The 21,823-nt window shown below is 49.4% G+C and overlaps 1 protein-coding gene and 1 long non-coding RNA gene across 3 annotated transcripts in view; one reads left to right on the top strand and one right to left on the bottom strand.

Moving 5' to 3' along the window:
• Positions 1–9,534, bottom strand: part of ERG (ETS transcription factor ERG) — a 323,311-nt gene extending 313,777 nt beyond the window's left edge. The window contains exon 1 of one of the 2 annotated variants that reach the window (XM_069568494.1): positions 9,170–9,534. The gene's annotated coding sequence lies outside the window, so the exon portion shown is untranslated. Of the gene's footprint in view, positions 1–8,020; positions 8,494–9,169 lie in introns of those variants that run through there. The other variant, XM_069568502.1, reaches the window with a different exon arrangement.
• The window catches only part of LOC138428229 (uncharacterized), a 1,104,918-nt gene that overhangs the window by 488,917 nt on the left and 594,178 nt on the right, over positions 1–21,823 (top strand). The gene's annotated exons all lie outside the window — the stretch shown is intronic.

Genomic DNA, 21,823 nt, shown 5'->3' on the forward strand with positions numbered 1-21,823 from the left:
TGTCATAGCACGTGGGGTGTCACAGCGCATGGGTGTCACAGCGCGCGGTGTCATAGCACGTGGTTGTGCACAGGTGTCACAGTGTGGGGTGTCACAGCGCGTGGTTGTCACAGCACGGGGTGTCACAGCACACGGGTGTCACAGTGCGCGGTTGTCACAGTGTGTGGTGTCATAGCGCGTGGTTGCCCACGGGTGTCACAGTGCGTGGTGTCACAGCACGCGGGTGTCACAGCACGGGGTGTCACAGCACGTGGGGTGTCACAGCGCACGGGTGTCACAGCGTGGGGTGTCACAGCGCACGGGTGTCACAGCACATGGGTGTCAGCACGCAGGTTGTAACAGCACGCGGGTGTCATAGCGTGGGGTGTCACAGCGTGTGGTTGCGCGCGGGTGTCACAGTGCGCGGGTGTCACAGCGCACGAGTGTCACAGCACGGTGTCACAGTGCGCGGGTGTCACAGCGTGGGGTGTCACAGCACACGGGTGTCAGCGCGTGGGTGTCATAGCGCACGGGTGTCACAGCACGGTGTCACAGTGCACGGTGTCACAGTGCGTGGGTGCCACAGCACATGGTTGTGCATGGGTGTCACAGTGCGTGGGTGTCACAGTGCGTGGTTGTCACAGTGCACGGGTGTCACAGCACGGGGTGTCACAGCACATGGTTGTCACAGCGCAGGGTGTCACAGCAGGTGGGTTGTCACAGCGCGGGTTGTCACAGCACTTGGGTGTCACAGCACGTGAGTGTCACAGCACACAGGTTGTCACAGCACGGGATGTCACAGCACGCGAGTGTCACAGCTCTTGGGCTGAGTTCCTCAGCAGCAGGTGGGAACCTCCCCAGACCCGGGATCAACCTGGCGTCCCCTGCGCTGGCAGGAGGATGCTCAACCACTGGGCCACCTGGGAAGCCCCATTCCCTACCTTTTAGCTTCACACTTGGGTTCCTGACATCTGTGTCTATATCGGTCCCTCCAAGGCCAGAGGTCGGGCCGCTCCAGCACCCACCATGTCACCCAGCTCCCAGGTGGCACGTCCCACACCCCAAGCACCACCCCCAGGAGGCCACCCATGATGGGGGGTGGGGGAGCCCTCACCCCCATTGGGCCCACCAGAGCCAGGATCTGCCCTGGTGCAGCCCGACCCTCGGGAAGTGTTTTCCGGTCTTCCTCTGGCGTGGTCGATATTGCTTTCTGATTGTCTGACTCTAATGAAGTGGATTATTTTACTCATACCCTACCCTGTCCCCTAAAAGGACTGAAAGCGGTCCACGAGGATACACACGATATGACGAGGGTTTGTTTTGTTTCGCTTTAAATTCTGAAGTAGATGCAAAATAAGCAGCAGAGCTGAGACTAAAGGGAATCAAGGGAGAGAATAGCAGGAGGCGCTCAGAGCTCAGCCACCCACCACGCAGGCCGCGGGGCCCCGCACCCAGGCCCGAGCGGGGCGCGCGCAGGCCTCCACGCTGGCCAGCAGCCAACTCACGAAGCTGAGGCTGAGACGAAAAACGAAGCTCTCCCCAAAGGCTGTGAGAGAGAAGGACCTGTGGATGAGATACAAACTTCCCCAACACTGACCCACGGCAGGTGCGAGGGTGGCCTCTCATGGTGCCCACGGAGCACGTGAGCACCCCCTAGGGACCACTGCCCCCAACACTGCAGAGCCCAGGGCCCTAGCTCACTGTCACGCTGGTCTGGTTCAAGCAGGCGGCACTGCTGAATGTGTGTAACACTTGCATCGGCCTGTGCGTTCACCCCTTTCTAGACCCCACAGGCTGTGTGTTCACCCCTTTCTAGACCCCACGGGCTGTGCACTCACCCCTTTCTAGACCCCACTCACCCCTTTCTAGACCCCACTTACCCCTTTCTAGACCCCACGGCCTGTGCATTCACCCCTTTCTAAACCCCATGGCCTATGTGTTCACCCCTTTCTAGACCCCACGGGCTGTGCATTCATCCCTTTCTGGATTCTGTGGCTGTGCATCCACCTCTTTCTAGATACATGGCCTGAGCTTTCATTGCCCTTCTAGATTCCATAGCGTGCACCTCCGTAGATTTCAGCTCCTGAAGGCCTGACCTGAGGCGTCCCCACAGGGCTTTGCACTGAAAGGTCAGCCTGCCCTCCTCCTCTCTTCCTGGCACTTGCCTTGCCGTGACTCAGAACGCCCCTCCTCTGCCAGAATCCTGAACCTTCCAAGCCTAGGTCAAATCTGACCTCAAACATGCCTCTGCCCTCTCAGCACTTCCTGACTCTCCTGCGTGAATTTCAACCTGTGGACATTCATCCCAGGGATACTGCATTCAGGGTGAATGCCATTAGCTATTTGGAGTGGAAGGGGCTACAATTTTGTCTGCATGCTGTCCGTACAACTAGCTGAGCAAAGAATAACCCAGGCAGGACACCAGCAGCCAGAGTCGGCGGACAGGCGAGCTCTGGAATGTTGCGGCTTTTCCATTACAGTTGCAGTTGTTTTTCTAATCTGAAGGTATGTCCAGTGTCTTAACAGTCTCTCTGTGATCCACGTTCCCATCTCTTTTAGGACTGTGCTCTCATTTAATAGGTAATCAATAAATTCTGATGGGTAAGTGTGTTTCCAGGTTGTTTAAATGTAATAAAGAAAATTCAACATGGTATAATACTTCATGTTTGCAGAGAAAAACGTAATTGCGAAACGTACTTGCAAATGCAATCTTAGCCTTTACACAGACGTAACCCCTTTCTGCCTCCTGGTAGTTGACTGTGGCTTCTTCATGCTTATAGGGTGATTTTCTGGACTTACCTCCAATTTTCAACTTGGGTATAGATTACGTAGGAGAAGCTGCTCTTAAAGGTGTTTTGTTTAATCACCTATATTTACAAGTCTTACAAAGCTGCAAAAATCCCTCAAAGTCTATCATGAAATAGGATTATAAACTGCTTTCAGACCTGATCCCATTCCAGCTGTTAAAACCCTCTCTGTTTGACCCGGAAAGCAGCAAGCAACAGTCGCTTTTCTCTGTTTGAATGGCAGGGTTTGGGGTGGAGTTTCAGAACTTAAACACAGGCAATATGCAGACCTATTACCCCTTTCTCCAGAAAAGACTCACCATATTCCCTGGGTCTGATCTTCATTGTCATTATTTCTATTTTAAAACCCTGGAGGGAAGTAAATTTTCCTGCCAGGATCAAACAGACTAGGAAGTACTTCTGGAGCCCGAAGAAGCAAATTTTTTTTTCCTCCACTTTTGCTTATTCTGTCTTCTTGCTGCAGTAACTTGCGCTCCAAAAAGAGCCAGCCTTGCACAAGAACAAGTTTGAATTTGGGGCAATTATAGACTCAAATTTGTAAATCCTGCAGAGGGCTCGCATCAGCTTTGTGAGGTTGCATGTGATTTTAATGAGTCTCCATTCTTCTTCAAAGGAGGTCTTCTTAAAATGTTCCTAAGTTGCCCATTGGTATCCTTTCAAAATGCTTTTTACCTTGTTTCTCAATAAAAGAAATCTGAACTTTCTAATATTTAATTTCAGGTTTTATGTTGAGATGCTAAGTGTGCACGGTTTGTGTTTCCAAACACTTCACATTACTAGCACAGACTTCAAATATTATTTACTTCCAGCTTAGTTCTTTGTAGGTTCCATTTAAGAATCCTGAAATCATCCTTGTTCACTCCCAGGGTCCCAAGGTACCACCAAGGTCCCCTCCCTCCCTCCAGGCTCCTCATTTCAGCTTCTTTCAATCTCTTCTCCAAAGCCTGAGAATCCTACTGGCTCCAGCAGGCACAGAACTCCAAGCATCAGCAGCGCAGAGGGAAGGGAACAGCGCTTTTCCATTGCCTGATCCAATCCATCGAATTCCATGAAGGCAACAGATCGTCAACAGACGTTGTAAGATCCTGGGTTTCCCCTGCGGTTCAGAAGACACACAGCCTGACATGCAGCTCAGTTCACACAGAAAGGCACAGCCCACGACCCGAATCCACCTCCACAAGGCTGCTGACTGTTCACAACACTGCTCCTGCCCCAAAGGTGGTAACACAAACCTCCCAGCCCGGAGCACAGGCAAAACGTGCACACGCATCTTTTACTTCCGAACTTGACTACTTTTGTAAAGCTCCCAAAAAAACTCATAACCCACATTTCCACTCCGTCACGGAGAGAACAAATCTCCCCACCGGGAACGAAGAACCGCTCGGTGGAAATACGACAAGGCGAGTTCATCCCGGCACTCAGACCGCGGGGCAAACACCCTTCTTCACTTTTAAATGAAGGTTTGGGAACCTCTGCCAAGCCCCTTCATCAAGCAAAAGTAAGGGTTTCTTGGTTTTGAAAAATCACCGTAAATGTGCCTGTTTTTCTTTTCCCTTTTTTTTTTAAACCATTCTTTAGGTTTTCTTTTTTTCTGTTTTACGATTTATGTTTTCCTTCCCATCGGTTAGAGGGCTGCTTTTCTGTCCCCGAGTGGGTTTTCCTGGGGGAACAGTTATTGAAATAACAGTAGCACTAAAAGGAATCCCATGTGAGACACCGACGCGTGAACATCTCATTCCCACTAAAACAGTTCAAATTTAGATGGTATGCTCGAACAGAAAGCAGCTACAACACTAGGTTTTTCAAAACCCTCAGACATGCTGACGGTTTATGCTAGATCAGCTCTCCCATCAACTTCTCCAGGGTTACGATTTTCAGAAGTGATAAATTAACTCAAAAGGTCTATTTTACACACTTTAAGGATATTTCCAGCTGCAGTCTGAAACAGAAAAAAAGGCATAGAACTCAACTTCCTTTGCTCAGGCTTCTGACCATGCACCGAGTCAAGGTAACTGAACCCCCTACTTTCACTGTTAAATTAAGGTTTCTCATACGCAATCAGGGTCTTCCAGATGATGACATGCCACTGTCAAAATAGAAGAACTTAAAAGTTACTTTAAATCTAAAACGCAGACCCAGCTCTCCATTTTTAGCTGCACCCTTTAATTACTTGGTGCTGTCGACATCTCACTTACACTTAAATTTAGCAAAGTAATTTTAGACCACTTGCCTTTAGATCACTTCACTACCTCCACTGGATCTGCAGTGCTGGAAATGCAAAGCACCAAATCCTCTCTCTCTTAAACACTCAAATGCTTGAAAGTAAAAAAGGTAAAAGGTTAAGAGGGCAACATTTCCCCCTGGTCATTTTGAAAAACTGGGGTGGACGATAGCCCAACCCCTGGAGACTTCTGTTGTTTTTATCCACAGAATGACTGCCTTGAATCTGTAAACGTGAGAAGATGTATATTGACCATGTACAACGTCCAGCCAATGAACTGCTCCTGAGCCAAGTGAGGGTGCAAACAGGACCAAGGAGGATGCCCTCATGACGTCAACAATACAGGGGCGTCGAGGAGACCTCGTGGCTAAGTGTCACCAGCTACTTCAGGGACGTTCAAAGTCTCCCCAGGGTCTTTAACATACACTGCCACCAAACTCGAACAGCCACTGCTCCCACCAGGTATCAAAATCTGCTGCAACCGTGTCCCAAACACTTGAATCCCTCTTATATCCCAAAACACTTGAACCTTTGCAACTCCAAAGGTTTGAAGAGTTTCAAATTCAAAGTGCAGGCATCTGATAAAAAAAAAAAGTTGTATTTTGAAGGGTGATATATCCTTGGAATGCCCATGTGTCCTTACCCATTGGGGAAAGAAAATGAAATTCTCCTCTTCGCCTGGAAGAGCTTGGCCCCGAGATGCAAAGGGTGACCCAGCCAGGAGGTGGAAAGAGACCTGCATTTAGAGAGACCAGCCCCCAGCCGAAACACAGACCTGCCTCTCAGCGCCACAAGGCCAGGACTCTGCTCATAATGACTTCCTTCTAATCTCAGTTACAGGGATCACATCTCGAGTCCCAGGCCCCAGCAGCCTCCTTAGAAGGGTGGTGGTGGGGGGGTGGGTGTCTCTCTGTCGACACCTCCTGAACTGAGCTCTATGAAAGAGCAGGCGGCACCAACATTTATTCAACATGACACTGTCTCCCCACCCTCCGTATCATATGATTGACACTGACCTGCTCCAGTTTTCCACTGAGGAATAGGAAAAGATCTTTGGAACATTAGTTCCTCTGTCTTGTGAAGAAACAAACCCTCCTTTTATTTTTGTTGTTGTTTAAAGATAGGTAACAAGGAAAAATTAGACCTGATATTAATGTTTGAAAAAAAGTTGAAAGTCTCCTATTACCTACTTATAAAATGATATATTCCATATACGCACAATGCATGAAATTGTAGAGTAGTGCGTAAGTTCAAAATCAAGGTTGACATCTTGCAAACAGGCTTTACTTCTTATTTACATATCTACCACCCCACTGGGGTCTCAGCCTCTACCACAAATAAAAGAGCTGATCTTATGAGATTAGAAACGCAATAAGATTTTTAATACCAAAACAAAACCTAAGAAGTGGCCGGGGGCACAGCTTATAAAGATGTGTACATGCAGCCCCATTACACAATCAAATGGCAACCAAGAGTTTTCAAAAATTTACCTAAAGAAGGCACTTCAGACTAAATAACCAAGAACTCATCATGAGAGAATAGATACATGGAAAACAGCGTATCACAATGCTACCCCACATTTTTAACAGGAAAATAAAGCAACTATACAGTGATAGAAGAGAAACCAAAACTTTAAGTGTAGCTGGAACTATACATCCTTAAACAAATAATTCAAAGAGACATAATACCCGTTCCCTAGTTTAGTGTACTATCCAAGTTATTGATTCAAATGGAAGCTTGGGTTACTAGACCAGGAGAGGATCTGGGACGTGTCTAGCACTCACAAAGCCTTTCTTCAGAATTAGAAGACTTCGCAGTAGTAGCCACAGGCTTGCACAGCTCATCCTGTTTCCCCTAGAATTACCATTTCAATGGCATGGTTAGCTCACTCATAATTTGACACACGATGCATTAATTCACCTGGATAGGGTTTGCATGTAACTTCTATTGCCCACTCTTCGCACTGAGAGAGCCAGTGGGAGGTGCCGCCAGCACAGCAAGGGTTAACCCCAGGACTGTGACAGTCCTCCCTGTGATAAGGTGAGGGGTAGCTGAGGCCGGTCAAGGGCTCTAAGCTATTTGCAGAGAACTGAAAATGCTGGAAAAAATAAATAAATAACCTCGATGGCCCGTGTATGTCACTAGGGCAAGACTAAAACTGTTTCTTAAGTCACACTGAAAGTTTTCTGACCTACAGAAGCTCCAGAAACACGCATGGTGGGAAAACTGTGGCACTTAGGAATACGTTTCTTTGGAAGGATAACGAAACTATCATCATCCTAACGAAGAACTGCATTACGTTCACACCTGCATTAACACTGTTTATCCATTTTATGAGGCAGTGTAGTCCGCTGTTAACAATAGCATCTAAATCCTTTAAAACGTTACAAATAATTCTAGGTGGTACCTTTTGTAAAATATCTAGACAATATATAGCTGTGATACAAGGACGTCGTATTTCAGACAGAAACCAACAAGGCTTGCTGAGAGATACACGTATAATTTTTAAACATGCCAAGTGTCTCGAGTAAGCGGTAAACGGGAAGCACATTAAACGTGCAGGCCGAGGTGTCAGAAGGGGAAAAGACGGAGATGCAGAGAAAAGAGAGGAAGCCGAGGTCCGGGAGAGCGCGGCGAGGGCGCCGTCGGAGGGCGATTCCACCCACGCAAGGACTGAGCGGGCAGCGACAGCCAAGCCCACACCTGGTCTCGACTCTCAGCCGAGCGTGGGCTTTCATTCAAACCTTATTTCCACTCCAGACAACAACAAATCATCGCTCGCTGCGAGCCCAGACGAAGCCTCCGCGCCCGGCTTCCCCAGCCCCTCGCGAGCAGTGGAGGTCTGCACCCCTCTCCATCCCTCCGGGGCGCGCGCGCCTCCCCAGGACCCGGGCAACGACGGACCGGCGTCACACACCCGATCTGTCCCGGCGCCGTCGGAAGAGCCGGGTCACCCGGCCGCCACCGTCCCCGCCGCGAGAGCCGAGCAAGGCGCGCGGGGCGCGGGACTTACCGAGAGGCGAGCGCCGCCGTCGGGGGAGGGCGCGCTGCGCACGTGGGTGTCCGCGCGTGTCCGCGCCCGCGTGTGCCGGCGCGCGTGCCTGACTGGGGCCGCCGCCGAGCCGGGCGGCACTGAGTCCCTGGGCGCCGACGGGCTCAGCCCATGGTGTGGGCGCCGGCCTCCCGGAGGCCCCGGCTCCCGCCAATCGCCGAGCAGGGCTGCCGCCCCGACGCGCGGCTCCAGATCCCGGAGTGCGCGCCGGGGGCGGGGCGGGCCGGGGGGGCGCGCGGGGCGCGAGCGCGCGTGTCCAGGTGCGCCTGGGTATCCGCGCGCGCGAGCGCGTGTCCGGGGGCTCGTGGATGCTGTGCGCGCGCGACCCGGGGGCGCGCGTGGGTAGCCCAGCGCGCGTGTCCGGGGGGCCCACCCTCGGGCCGAGGAGCGCGGCGGCGCGGGCAGGTCCGGACCCTGCTGGGCTTTGGGGACGCGGCGGGCGGCTCCGAGGAGGAAGAGGAGGAGAGCGGCGAGGAGGAGGGGGAGAAAGGGGAGGAGCGGACCCTGGGACCGGAGAGCCAGAGTCCGGGCCCGGGCGGCGGCGGGAGGCGAACCAGGACGCGCCTCCAGGAGCGGAGAGGAGCGAGAAGCCGAGCACGGGCTGGGGCAGGCGAGGGCCGAGCGGGGGGAGATGCCGCGGAAGTGTTTCCTCCTCGGAACTTAGAAGTGATTTTTTTCCTCCCGCCTCAGCCGTTACACTCATTACAAATAATAAAAGTTCAAACCGGTTGTGTCGGAAGAAGGTGAAAATGACCGCTGGGGCTACCTCGGATGCTGCTTGGAATTGACATAAACGTCGCCCTGAAATTAAGAGACGGCGGTGCCGGGTGCCACGGGCTTCGGTCACACCTGGAGTCACCACCTGGTGCGCGCCCTGGGAGCCTGGGGCCGGGGTGGAGGGGCTCCGGGGGCGCGGGCGCGGCCGCTAGGATGCCGAGCCGTCCGGGAGACTGACCCAGGGACGGCAGCCCTCGGCAGCAGGGTGTCCCCAAGATGCCGCCTCCGAAAGGGGGAGCCGCGCGCGAGGCTTGGCTCCTCCGGTCCGGCGGCCCTGCAGCCCTCCAGATGTTACAGTTTTTAAGGGAATTCTGACTTCAAAACCGCGCTTACCTGGGTCCTGCCTCTCTTCGACCATGTCCCGCGGGCACCGTCACGGCTGTCCAGCGTGATCGCTAGGAACTCATCCCAGACCCTTCCCTTGCAGGCTCTCCCCTTCCAACCAAGTGAAAACTACTCGTGTCTCTCAGTCTCCAAACTTTTTAACAGCCAAGAATTTCAGCAAACAGCCAGAAAGAAAGCTAAGTCGCGCCCCCCCCCCACCCCCGCCACAACCCCAAGGGAAGGGAGCGAAATAAGCACTCCTTTAATTTGAAAAATAATAATTAAAACTCCCTCAACTTTTAAGGCCGGGCAACATAATCTATTAATTGGTCGCTATTAACATGCCGTTTTATTGACCACAGCACACAGAAGTCTGATTGTGAAGGCGGAGTGTTTTCAATGAAAGTGGAGTTATTTTAGCTGCAGACGTGTTTACATTTCTGTGGTTTAGTCTATAACTTTCTCTTTCTCTTGCTTCAGAATTCTGCTCCATGAAGCAAAGCCCTTAGCTCCCAGACATTCCAAAAAGTCTGCCAAAATAATAGAAAAAAAGAGAGAGAGAGAGAGGGAAGAAAAAACACACGGAGACCCCCAAGTCTGGGTCAGGCTCAGGGTTGTAAGTGGGCATCAAGAGTATGCCCCCTCCCTACACACTTTCCAATAAAAAAAAAAAAAAAGCCCTTTAGTGCTCTATTTCCTGTTTGCTGGAGGAGGGGGGAGCGGGAAATAGGATGAGTCTAAGCAGCAGAGTTTAGAAACCGCCTTCTCTAGGACCTATAGATTCTGAGAGGTTCTTTAACCCTACAGATGCCAAAATGAGATCATTGATACAAAAATCTACCATTCCACCCTCTCCAAGGAAGTGTTTCTCTTTTAAACCGACAAGCCTCACCAGCTACAAATGCATTCCTAGGAAATTTCTTGGACAAACAGACACACCACTGCATATGGGACACAAGCCCACCTCTCCATAGGTGGGCAGAAGATACCAATAAAAAGGAAATATTGAAAACAGATTAAGTTTCTGAGAAGCATGCAGTCCTTTTCTCTCCGAGGTCCTGGTACAAAAAGCAGAATGCATATTGAAACATGCATTTTAGTAATAGGACCATATCAGTTTTTACAGTCTGTGCTAGAATCGTCATTTGCAAAATTGACTGACTCCTTTGAACTGCTCAGTCTGTAGTAGTAACACAGAACAGTAGGAACACAGAAGTCTCACTGCTGTTCACGAGACCTTAAAAAATATCCAACCTGCCTTCCCCCTTAATTGCATATTTTGGTTTCTTTTCTTTAAAGCTATTCTCCAAAGAAGCTCCGTATCCAAGAAACCTGACCGTATTTTGAAATCTTCTTCTTAGCCACTCACATCCAAAACGCGCCACAGGGAGCCTTTAGGATTTTGTTGTTTGGTGGCTAAGCCACGTCCAGTTCTTCAAGACCCCATGGACTCTCCTCTGTCATGGGGTTTCCCAGCCGAGAATACTGGGATGGATTGCCATTTCCTTCTCCAAGGGGTCTTCCCGACCCAGGGATCAAACCCACATCTGCATTGCTGGTGGATCTTCACTACTGAGGCACCCGGGAAGCCACCTTTATGATTTAGGGGAGTGCTTTAAAGTGAATCGTTTCTCCCCCTGGCCACTGAGATCAGGAGCCCCTAGCAATGACTCTGCTTCATAATTCAACATGACCCTAGCAAGCTCCTTCAACATCATCACTAGGACCGAGTACTCTGATAGGATAGAACAATACTGGAAGTAATATCCTGTTAGTATATTAGTAATAGGACTTCCCCGGTGGCTCAGATGGTAAAGCGTCTGTCTACAGTGCGGGAGACCTGGGTTTGATCCCTGGGTTGGGAAGATCCACTGGAGAAGGAAATGGCAATCCACTCCAGTACTATTGCCTGGAAAATCCCATGGACAGAGGAGCCTGGTGGGCTACAGTCCACGGGGTCGCAAAGAGTCGGACATGATGTTAGTATGTTAGTAATACTGCTAACATAGGAGCCTGCTTTATGAATAAAGAACTGTACTTTAATAGCTGAGCATGACTTCAACAATCCAGGTTACCACTGTTGAGAACAAAAAAAAAAAAAAACATGAGTTCAGAAAAAACACAATATTTGAACCAATGGCATCTGTGGCTCCCTTTTGCTACTTTTCTCCCCTTCCTCAAAATACACCCCACAGAGAAAGGCATCACAAACATGCCCACCCCTCACACATTTTCCAGAGGAGGGAGGAGAGGGGAGGAAAAGGGGGAGAGAATTGTTTTGTAAAAAACAAAACCTCATACTGAGACCACTTTCAAAGCTGAGTCTATTAACAGTGAAAAATCTCAGAGCCAAGAACCTCAGAGTTTTGCAAAGTTAGGACACCATCTCCTCCAACTGATTGGATCTTGCAGTTGCAGTTAGGAAATCTTTTCTCTCTTATGTTCTCATCTTACCCTCTACCAGAGCATTCCCTTCAGTCTGGACCATAATCACGGTCAAGGGCAAATTCTACCAGTTAAATTAATTAATTTGAAAGGTCAACAGGATACAAGTAATGAAGACACGTTCACTGTCTCTGCTATGGGAAGGTCAGGAAACACGATCATTTAAAGTTCATAAAATATAATTTAAAAGGAAAGATTTTATAAAAACACCCCTTGACACATTCCTCAAGAATTAGCATTTTTAAGTGTTTCATACATGAGATGATCCTTCTGTATAAAGTTTTGTGGTCGACTTAATTCTTTCTGAAATCCCTTTTATCTGAAAGATGTTTCGGATTAATTTAAGTATTTGTTACTGGAGAACGTCAAGCTCTTGGTCAATGAAATGTCCTGCGTTGGGTTGTCACACCTGTTAAATATAAGCCTCCTTTTCTTTTGATATTTGGAGAAGGGCCTTAAAAGGTTTACATCCTTCAATATGGAGATTTAATTGCTCTACCTATAATAAAAAGTAATCCCTATAAAATTCAGATTGTGGACGTTTCAAAGCCGAAAGAACTATTTGATTGGGATGTAAAGGTTGCAGTTCAAAAAGCCTTCACCGTTCAAGGTCACGTGCGTGGAGTTATGAGTTATAAACTCCTGGTTATCATTTTGTAGGTCTGGTTTTTGTAGTTTTTGCAGGGAGCGTCTTTGAGCTCACTTTATGGCTTAGCAATTCTGCGTGTTATATGTGGAAAGGGGAGGGTGCCCCTCCTCTGGAAGGACTCACAGGGGAGGAAGCCTCAGATTTGGTTTTAAAGGAGGTGCTGGAGGGAGGTTCCCCCTCACTGACACTTTCCATGCCTTGGGTGAGCTCAGACCCGGCAGGAAGCCCCTCTGAAGGACAGCCTCCATCGGGAGAGCACGCAGCACGCATGCGTCAGCTCCTGGCCACTGCCTGGTGTTCATGTCCCGAGCACCTTCACTGCTTCTCGGGCTGCCCTGAACCCCTCTCCCACAGCCTCCACTCGATCCGCTGGGACCTCCTGTTCATCCTGGAGGTGGGTCGGATGAGGCTCCTCTCATTCCCTGGAGCCAGTCTGAGCCAGGACAGGGAGGAGAACAGGGGTAAGAACTCGAGTTGGGGTTCTACACGTAGCTTCCCCCTGCTCCTCTCCCCACCACGGTCCTCATCCTGTTCCCGGACTCCCCTCATTGATCATAAGTGAACACGGAAGGACAGAGGTGGAGATTCTCTTGAGAGAGTCTTCAGCCCACCACGGAAGCACGCCCATCCTTATCGTGATCTTCTATCATCAGCCGCTAAGCGGTCAGTTTCACGGGTCCTTGGCCCTTCCCGATGAACGAATCTCAGGTAACAGTCTTAGCCTCTGAAGCGCTTCTGCGATTGCTGTCGGATGCAGTTACATCTGCAGTGTGCACAGCAGTTCTTAATCACACGTGGTGACCGCAAACTGCTCTGTAAAATTGCATAACGCATAATTCCTATCAACTTGCATAATGCGCACGATGGCTTGATGCAAAACACATTGTACATCTGTCAGTGAACACTGGTGACAAAGGTTCTATGAGATGGATCGGGACGCTGTATTTGCGTTTCTTCAATGGAGTTACACAGAGCGCGCCAGGAGACCTGCCGCGGCTCTTCTGATGGTTAAACTGATCTGCTTGTGAGCATCACACACCTGCCGTGACACTCTCTCCACCAGTGAATGCTTTTGTCCTGTATGTTTTCTTCAATGTGATTGACTCACGGGTGTGAAAATCGTTGTATGTTTAGAAAACTGACATTTCTTCTCTGTGATTTTTTTTTTTTTTTTGAGGATCCAGGGAATCTGTAGCCCGCCAGGCTCCTCTGTCCATGGATTTCCCAGACAAGAATACTGGAGTGGGCTGCAATTTCCTTCTCCAATACATGCATCCATTCTCCCCCAAGCTCCCCTCCCGTCCAGCTCGCCACGTAACATTGAGCCGAGTTCCATGAGCCGTACAGTATCTCGGCGATTTTTCTGTGTATTGATAAAGACCAAAGGAGAAGAGGGCACCAGAGGATGAGATGGTTGGATGGCATCCCTGATTCAATGGTCATGAACTTGGGCAAACTCTGGGAGATAGTAGGGGACTGGGGAGCCTGGTGTGCTACAGTCCATGGGATCGCAAAGAATCGGACACAACTTAGTGACTGAACAGTAACCACCACAAAGACCTTGGCATAACAGTGCCTCGATGCAAATAAAACCATTATCTTAATGACTTTCCTTTGTATTCCAGAATAGTAAATTATAATTTTACGGTTATGGGTGACCTGATATACTTTAAATGGGTACACAGTCTGTTTCAGATAAAATGCACAGACAACTGATGTCAAATGTGTGAGGACACAAATCCAGCATTTGTCAGCCTTATGACCTCGGGCAAGTCACGGTCTCTTGATTGAAGCCTCAAATTTTCTTATCTATCAACTGAGGCTATTGGAGTGAATGATTCCCAAAGAGGCTAAACACAGGACCTCCAAGGGAAGAATCTGGGTTATACATTTTTATTTCCCTGCTTCTTAACTTTGCTGCAGCTATTGTTCAGTCACTCAGTCGGGTCTGACTTTGTGACCCCAAGGACTGCAGCACGCGAGACTTCCCTGTCTTTCACTATCTCCCGAAATTTGAACAAACTCGTGTCTATTGAGTCGATGATGCCATCCAACCATCTCATCCTCTGTCGTCCCCTTCTCCTCCTGCCTTCAATCTTTCCCAGCATTCAGGGTCTTTTCAAATGAGTCAGTTCTTTGCATCAGGTGGCCAAAGTACTGGAGCTTCAGCTTCAGCATCCATCCTTTCAAAGAATAGTCAGGTTTGATTTCCTTTAGGGGTTGACTGGTTGGATCTCCTTGCAGTCCAAGGGACTCTCAAGAGTCTTCTCCAGCACCACAGTTTGAAAGCATTGTGACTGATTGATTAATCGATTGAAGACACCTATTAGAAATCACATCTCTCTTCAATAAGCCCTATGTACACACCTCCTGCTTACCTCCCATGCACCCAAGCTGTGAGAACAAAACCCTATAAGCAGAGGTTTCCTTGATGGTGAGTCCTGGCGTGGGCAGGAAAATGAAGTCTCTACAGAAGTGATCAGAGCCCTGCTTCTGCTGTCAAACTCACCTGGCAGCTTCAAAAATAACTCCATCCTTCAGACTGCAGCTCAGACCAGCTCAGATTCAAGACTAGAATCTTGAACGACAGGCAGGTCTATGGACGGAGACAGATGTTTGAGTCACCCCAGGTTGTTGGTGTGGACCTCCAGGGTTGACAATGACAGCTGTTGAAATGACAGTCATTCCATGGATAAGGCAGAAGTCCAGAATCTCACTCTACTGAAATAATTCTAGAAAACACACTTTAAAGATGAACTTCATCCCCCAGAACAGTTGCCTGGCCAGACTGACCGCTCTCTGTGTTGAGTGTCAATCTTCACTCAGCCCCCAAAGCCAGGAACATTCCCGATTTCTTCCTCATTTTGTCCCCATTTCCTGGAATGTCCTTCCCATCTTCATTGCAGTCTACCATTTACTAAGCTCTTACAGACATGTTTATTATACAGTTACCTTTCAGTCGCTTGGGTAGTAGTAACAAGTCTGGAGACACTCCAAGTTCAAAGGGCTCCAAAGTGAATCAAGACTCAGACCCAGGTCTTGGGAGTTTTCACGCTGTGACCAGCTTATCACCATTCTTTATTCAAAAGTTTCGTTCTGGATTCGTCTTGGCTAGACCTGAGCCTAATCTAATTCTTCCCAACCCCGGGACAGCACCAATTTCTTGTAATTGCATCATTCACACATTGAAACTCAGTAAGAAATACTTAAGAAGAATTGATCATTGCACCTGCCCATCACCTGGACCGAAGCTAAATAGTCATCATGGGCCACACTGAGTCATCACAGCTTCCATGGATATCGGCTTTGTCTGTGCCCAGGGTCCAGGCCTCTCACATGAGGTTTCATAGTGCCTGGCCACTAGGGCTGTCTCCTAACTGCTGATCCATTCCCTGGCACTATACCGAGTACCATCTAGCCAAAGAGCCTTTGCCTCCTCACACCACAGCCAGCTTCAGGAAGCTTCAGGAGCCCGACTTGCCCACTGGGTAGACTTCAGATGCATTTCTAGGTGTCACTAGGTCCAGGTGAGAATTTGAAAATCACGAACACACCTGACGAAGGGCAAGCTCTCCACCTCCATATCTACTTACTTGCACGGAGAGAAGGGAGACTAGGATTTATTGCCGAAGAAACTAAACACGGAAGATTCTGACATGCACGTGAGCTTAAGGAGCAGGACAAGAGTCTCCTCTAAGTCTACTAAGTCTTTTCTAAAGTCTTAAAAGTCTTTTCTAGTCTCCAAGCCTTTTCTAAGAGTCTCTGCACTTTTGTGCACTGGCAGGCCTGGAGCGCCCCTCTCGGCGGGGGTCCTCCCATGGCGCCAGAGGTTAGAGTACTATTTGTCATCAGGACTTAACAGGGCATTTGGGTTCCAGGGGCTTCTTTAATGGCTCAGTGGTAAAGAATCTGCCTGTAATGTAGGAGACCAGGGTTCAATCCCTGGGTCAGGAAGATCCCCTAGAGAAGGGAATGGCAACCCACTCCAGTGGGTTCTTGTCTGGAGAATCCCATGGACAGAGGAGTCTGGTGGGATACAGTCCACGGGGTTGCAAAGGGCTGGGCACAACTGAACAACTAACACACGCTTGGGTTCAGAAGGGCAAAGCATAATATAAGGGAAAGCCTACCTCCCTTCTGAGGCTCTCTCTGATTAATGAGAGACAAATGGAGGAGTCATAGATAAGAAAGTCTGGGTCCCCGTCGCCTTCTGCACAAAGATGCAGGGAGATGAGGCCAAGCACGGGGAAAATGGGGTTCTGGCCCCCAGTTCCTAATGAGAGATGTGGAAGCTCCCATGTCCCAGAGCCTGGGGTGGCAGAGTGGGACCCATGTGTCTCCCTGCCCACCCCCGTCATGCTGTGGACCCTGAGCTGAGACCCCGGGAGCCCGTGCAGTGAGGTAAGACCACTGTCACCACTGGAATCAAACTCAGAGCTCACAGGCTGCTGAGCCTCAGAGGTGCCAAGAGGGGGTCTGGACCATGGGTCCCACCAGCTGCAGGCTCTGGTCTCAAGGCTGCCAGTGGGGTGAGTGGCAATTAGGAGAATGAGGGACCCCCAAATAAATAAATCCTGGGGATGCTTCATCTTTTCCAGAAGACAGTGCTACTCCAAATGTGGCCCCCGGGATGGGTACCAGTTCCTGAGCTTTCTGCCCATCATGGTATATCCAGATATTGACTGTGAGCATCTCCAAGTTTCTACAGCAATTTTACACCTGCTCAATCTAATTAGAAAATTTTGAACTTAGATTTGATATCTTTCTTTCATTTCATTCGATGTTATTGTTTTCATTTTCCTAGTAACTTATTTTTATGTGTTGCTAAATGGGGAAGGGGGCGACAGAGGATGAGATGGGTGGATGGCATCGCCGACTTGATGGACATGAGTTTGAGTAAACTCTGGGAGTTGGTGATGGCCAGGGAGGCCTGGCGTGCTGCAGTCCATGGGGTCGCAAAGAGTTGGACACGACTGAGCAACTGAACTGAACTGAACTATACACTACTAACATATTGAGAAACAATTTAATGTGATAAAAGTGAAACGTGTTTGACTATGAAGAGTTGGAGAGATGCTGCGACCTTCCCAAGCCCACACACCTCAACAGCATTTGGGGAAGACCAGGGAGACCTCACTCTGTCTAGAGAAACTGTAATTGATTGGGTCAGACTAAAAGTTCTAAGCCAGACCAGCTCATAAAGCAAATATTTTTCCTACCAACCAGCAGGTGGGACAGAGGAGGAAGCTCAGAGGGCTGAAGAAATCACCTTTCTCTGCACATGTAAATTGTGGTGTGAATTGAGATTTGTTACTCCTGGACAGGGGATATATTTTACACAGATATTGATTCACAATTTGGGTCCAGGTTTCTTTCTGATATAACACCCATGGGTTTCTTACACGAATCTCTCAATGTACCCAGCTTCCTCTCCTCTCTTTTTGAACCGTACACTGTTGTTCAGTCACTCAGCGGGGTCCGACTCTTTGCAACCCCATAGACTGCAGCACGCCAGGCTTCTATGTCCATCACCATCTCCTGGAGTTTGCTCAAACTCGTGTTCACTGTACACAGCCTGCCATTTTCATTTTCGTAGCATCAGTCACAGCATTGGAAAGACAGTCTATCTGACAAGTGTCTATAGATTCACAAACCCTTAGCATCACATCCTGAATCTCACATAGTGGTGACTTAACTCACCTCCTGGTACCTAAATCCAATCAACGCAGGCGATGCCCTGCCCTGGACCGCATCGGCCCCTCGAGCTCACCCACAGGGCAGCAGGCCGTTTCCTCCTGCGCCCCCAGTTTCTGTCTGAGCATCCCTGACTGCCCAGAAAAGCCTTCTTAGCTGGCTTAGCCCTTGTGCAAGGCAGCCCAGGACTGCCAGGAGACAGGAAGACCCACCCCTCAACCCCGGGGGAGGCAGGTGCTGGGCCAATGTCCCAGCTCAGACACACACAGACACAGCTCTGAAGCACATTCCACACAGCTCCCCAGAGTGTGTCCGTGGACCTGGGCCCCAGCTGCCCCTGGGCGCATAACGATCTCTGGAATGCATCCTTTCTGCTGGTTGGTGCCCCCATCCCTCTCTCCTCACTCTCGCCTTCTCTCTTTCTGGGATCACTCACCAGTTAAGCTTCTTGAACCCAAACCCCTGTCTCAAGTCTACTTCTGATGGGAACCGTATGGAACACCATTCTCAACATCAAGGAGCCATTTGCAGTGCAGAGTTGACCCGTGGACCCAGTCCAGGGGTGGACCAAGGCCCAGGTGGTATGGCCAGCAGGAGGCTCTAGAACCCAGGATGAGCTGGAAGAAGACCTCGGCAGAGAAATAGACCCGGAGAAATTTGGGGATTCGCCATCTTGCAATGGGACTGGCAAGGCAGCTGGTAGCAAAGAAGCTGATGGCTCTGCTTCTGTCTAAAAATGCCCCAAGCTCCCTGTTCTCCGGGAGAAACTCGCCCTGCCAATGGCTACCACCAAGGCAAACAGCACACCCTCCCCTCGCCCAGAAAGAAATCCCAGGAAGTCAGAGCAAAACACACACACAGTGGCCAGGACCGCACGGCCCGTGGCGTCAGAAGAAGCCAGCCCGACTCAGCACAGATCACAACTCATGGGGCCTCCCAGACCCGCCGCGCTCTGAGGATGCAGGCACTCAGCTCTCTGTGGCCATCAGAGAGCATCCCTAGGGCAGTCCTGGCTGTTCCTCGCGCGGTTCCTCCCACAGCCCCACCTTCGCTGAGTCCATCCTGGTTCACAGGCTCGTCCACGATGGAACTCAGCCCAGGACGCGGCTGCCGTCTGCCCCTGTCTCCTGCCAAACTGCAGGCCCCTTGGTGGCTGCTTGTGTCCTCTTTATCTTAGTACTCTCAGAGCCTGGCACACGGCAGATACTGAATAAATGTTTTTTAAATCAGTTTGAAAGGAATTAAGTTGGATCTGCTTGGGCTTAGATTAAAATACACTGGAGCGAAGAGCAAAGCATAATGTGATTTGTGTGAGTTGTTCGAGCAATAGATGAGAGGTATATGGATACATAGGTAGACAATAGGTGATTGATTGACAGAGAGATAGCAGATGATCGATAGATAATACATGAGAGACAGAATACATGCTGGAATAGATCGATACAGTAAGTTATAGAACAGATAGATAGAAAGATAGACGATTCATAGATAACAGATGACAGATAGATAAAGAGGATACACTTATGTGGAAACACACACACGCTCTCTTCCAATTGGGTCTGAGCTGAGGCCAACCAATTTGTGTTCACTCCACTAATCAATCAGGTTCAGAGCTCTGTTGCTTGATGACGAGGCTCAACAGATGATTCCAAGTCATCACTGTGGAAGCACAGCCTCAGAACCCAGGGCGCCACAATCCAGTTCCAAAGAAAAGAAAATAGAAACTTTTTCTTCAAAGCATTCAGTTCTAGAGAGCGGTTTTTCCTGTGCCTATTGTTTCTGGGTGCACACGAGAGCCAGTCTGCTAATGAATAGACAGCTTCAGCTGTCCGTTTACTCTTGGCAGTTGAGATTAAAGTTACATACATTTTATGATCCACTCCACCCCCCTGCCCTGTATAAGCCCCCCATGGCCCCGCTGCCGCCCCCCACCCGCGACCCCTGTCACTTCCCACCGCCTCTGCGGCCACTTTAGGGACTAAACCCCTTTCATGAGCTCCAGCAGAGCCTGCCAGCCCCCAAGTCCCAAGGCGGGCCACCTCTCCCCAGACCAGACCGTGTCTGTTGAGTTAGCTGTCTGTTTCTATGGGGTCTATCACCAGAGTCGTTACATTCTTTCACTGCTAAAGTCACTGGGATTTTTTTTTTTTAACAATCCTTGGAAATGATCCCAGTTTAAGAAGGAATGAAACTCAACATTCAGCCAAACACAACTTTTGAATAATTTAAATGAGAGCTACTAAGTCTTTGGAAAACAACTCCAACTCTGTGTTCTCCGATGTGAACAGGAAAGAAAAAAAAAATTATGCACCAACGTGCAGAATTTGAGCCCATGCAGATGGCACGCTTTGCACCATGAGCTGTTGTTCCTGTCTTGGCAGAAGTGTTTCCATGACTGGCACCGTGAAGGGCTCCACACCCGCCCTTTGGCAAACTGGACCTCTAGTTTTGCCGTGTGGAGATCTCTAAATTCTATTACGGTTAAACCCATCATCAGATTTCCCTGGGGTTGCATTTCTCATCCTCTTAAATGGATACATCAGAGTCTGAGCGACAGCAAGGAGCCAGGTGGCTCAGCCTCTGTTTGGCCAAAATGCCCTCTCACTTCCAGAAGAATCCGTAGCGGTCATCTGACAGACAAAGATGTGTAAAGACGGAACAGAGCTTTGGATGCTTCTGAGACCTACAGCGGAGAAATCCCAAACCATCTCAGAGGAATCTCCTTTCTCCCTGGGCCCTGAGCACAGTGCTTGCTGCTGTTCAGTCGCTCAGTCACGTCTGACCCTTTTTGTGACCCCGAGGACTGTGGCCCGCCAGGCTCCTCTGTCCATGGGATTCTCCAGGCGAGAGTCCTGGAGTGGGTTGTCATCCCCTTCTCCAGGCACTCATAGAGAAACACTGAATGTGGTGACCGGCTTCTCATCCACTCATGATGCCCTCCACAGTCGTAGAGGAGAGATCTGAGAAAGTATCACTCCTTACCCACAACACGTGCTTTCCTGTGCCTGGAGCCATGTGAGGTACCGACATGTAGAACTAAAAATCTCAGTTTTCCCAAGCTCCCTTCCTTATGAGGAGGTTCTGACCTCTACACAGGAATCCATGCAAAGGATATGTAAAACGAAGGCTATCGAAGTGAGCAGAGGACCATTACAGAGTTCAGCTGCAGGCAAAATCCTTTCTGACCCCAGAAACCAAGGTGGTCTTCCTGTAAGCGGTTCAAGCTGGAATGTGTTTCCTCCGTACTTTCTTTATTCTCCTGAAAGCGGATCAGGCACCGGCTAGAGAGGCATGCATCCATTTACACATTCAGTGCGCACACATTGAGCACCTAGTGTGTGCATCATGCCAGGCACTGACAATGGAAAGGTGATATGCCCTCTGCCCTCCAGGAACTCGGGATCTGCTGGGGGAGAAGGGTATGCAAACTCATCTTTGCAGAGGGCTGAGATAAGCGTAACGAGAGAAACTGGCTCAGCTCACGAGAGTCACTCAGGTCAGCCCAAATGCAATACAGATACAGAGATTTTCAGTAGATGCAAGCTATGTTGGTCCAGGAAGCTGTACTTAGACACCCAAGCAAAGTCACAGCAAGGCCGATGATGCCCACTGACCCCAAAATTACAAATAAAACCACTGTGTGAATGAGCAGGATTCAAAGATAAACCTTGGTATGCAAATTCCATAGATTAAAGTTAAACCCCGCTTTGTAGACATATGGTTATCCTAATAAGATAAACTTCAAACATACACATTTTTAAATTGCGAGTAAAAGACACAACGTATTTGGCACACATCAGGACACTTGTTGAGCTTATTGATTCAAGATTTGGGAATTCAACCCTACTTCTATAATCTAAGCATGACTTTGCATG

This window comes from Ovis canadensis, chromosome 1 (assembly GCF_042477335.2).
Source record: "Ovis canadensis isolate MfBH-ARS-UI-01 breed Bighorn chromosome 1, ARS-UI_OviCan_v2, whole genome shotgun sequence".
NCBI classification, from domain to species: Eukaryota; Metazoa; Chordata; class Mammalia; order Artiodactyla; family Bovidae; genus Ovis; species Ovis canadensis.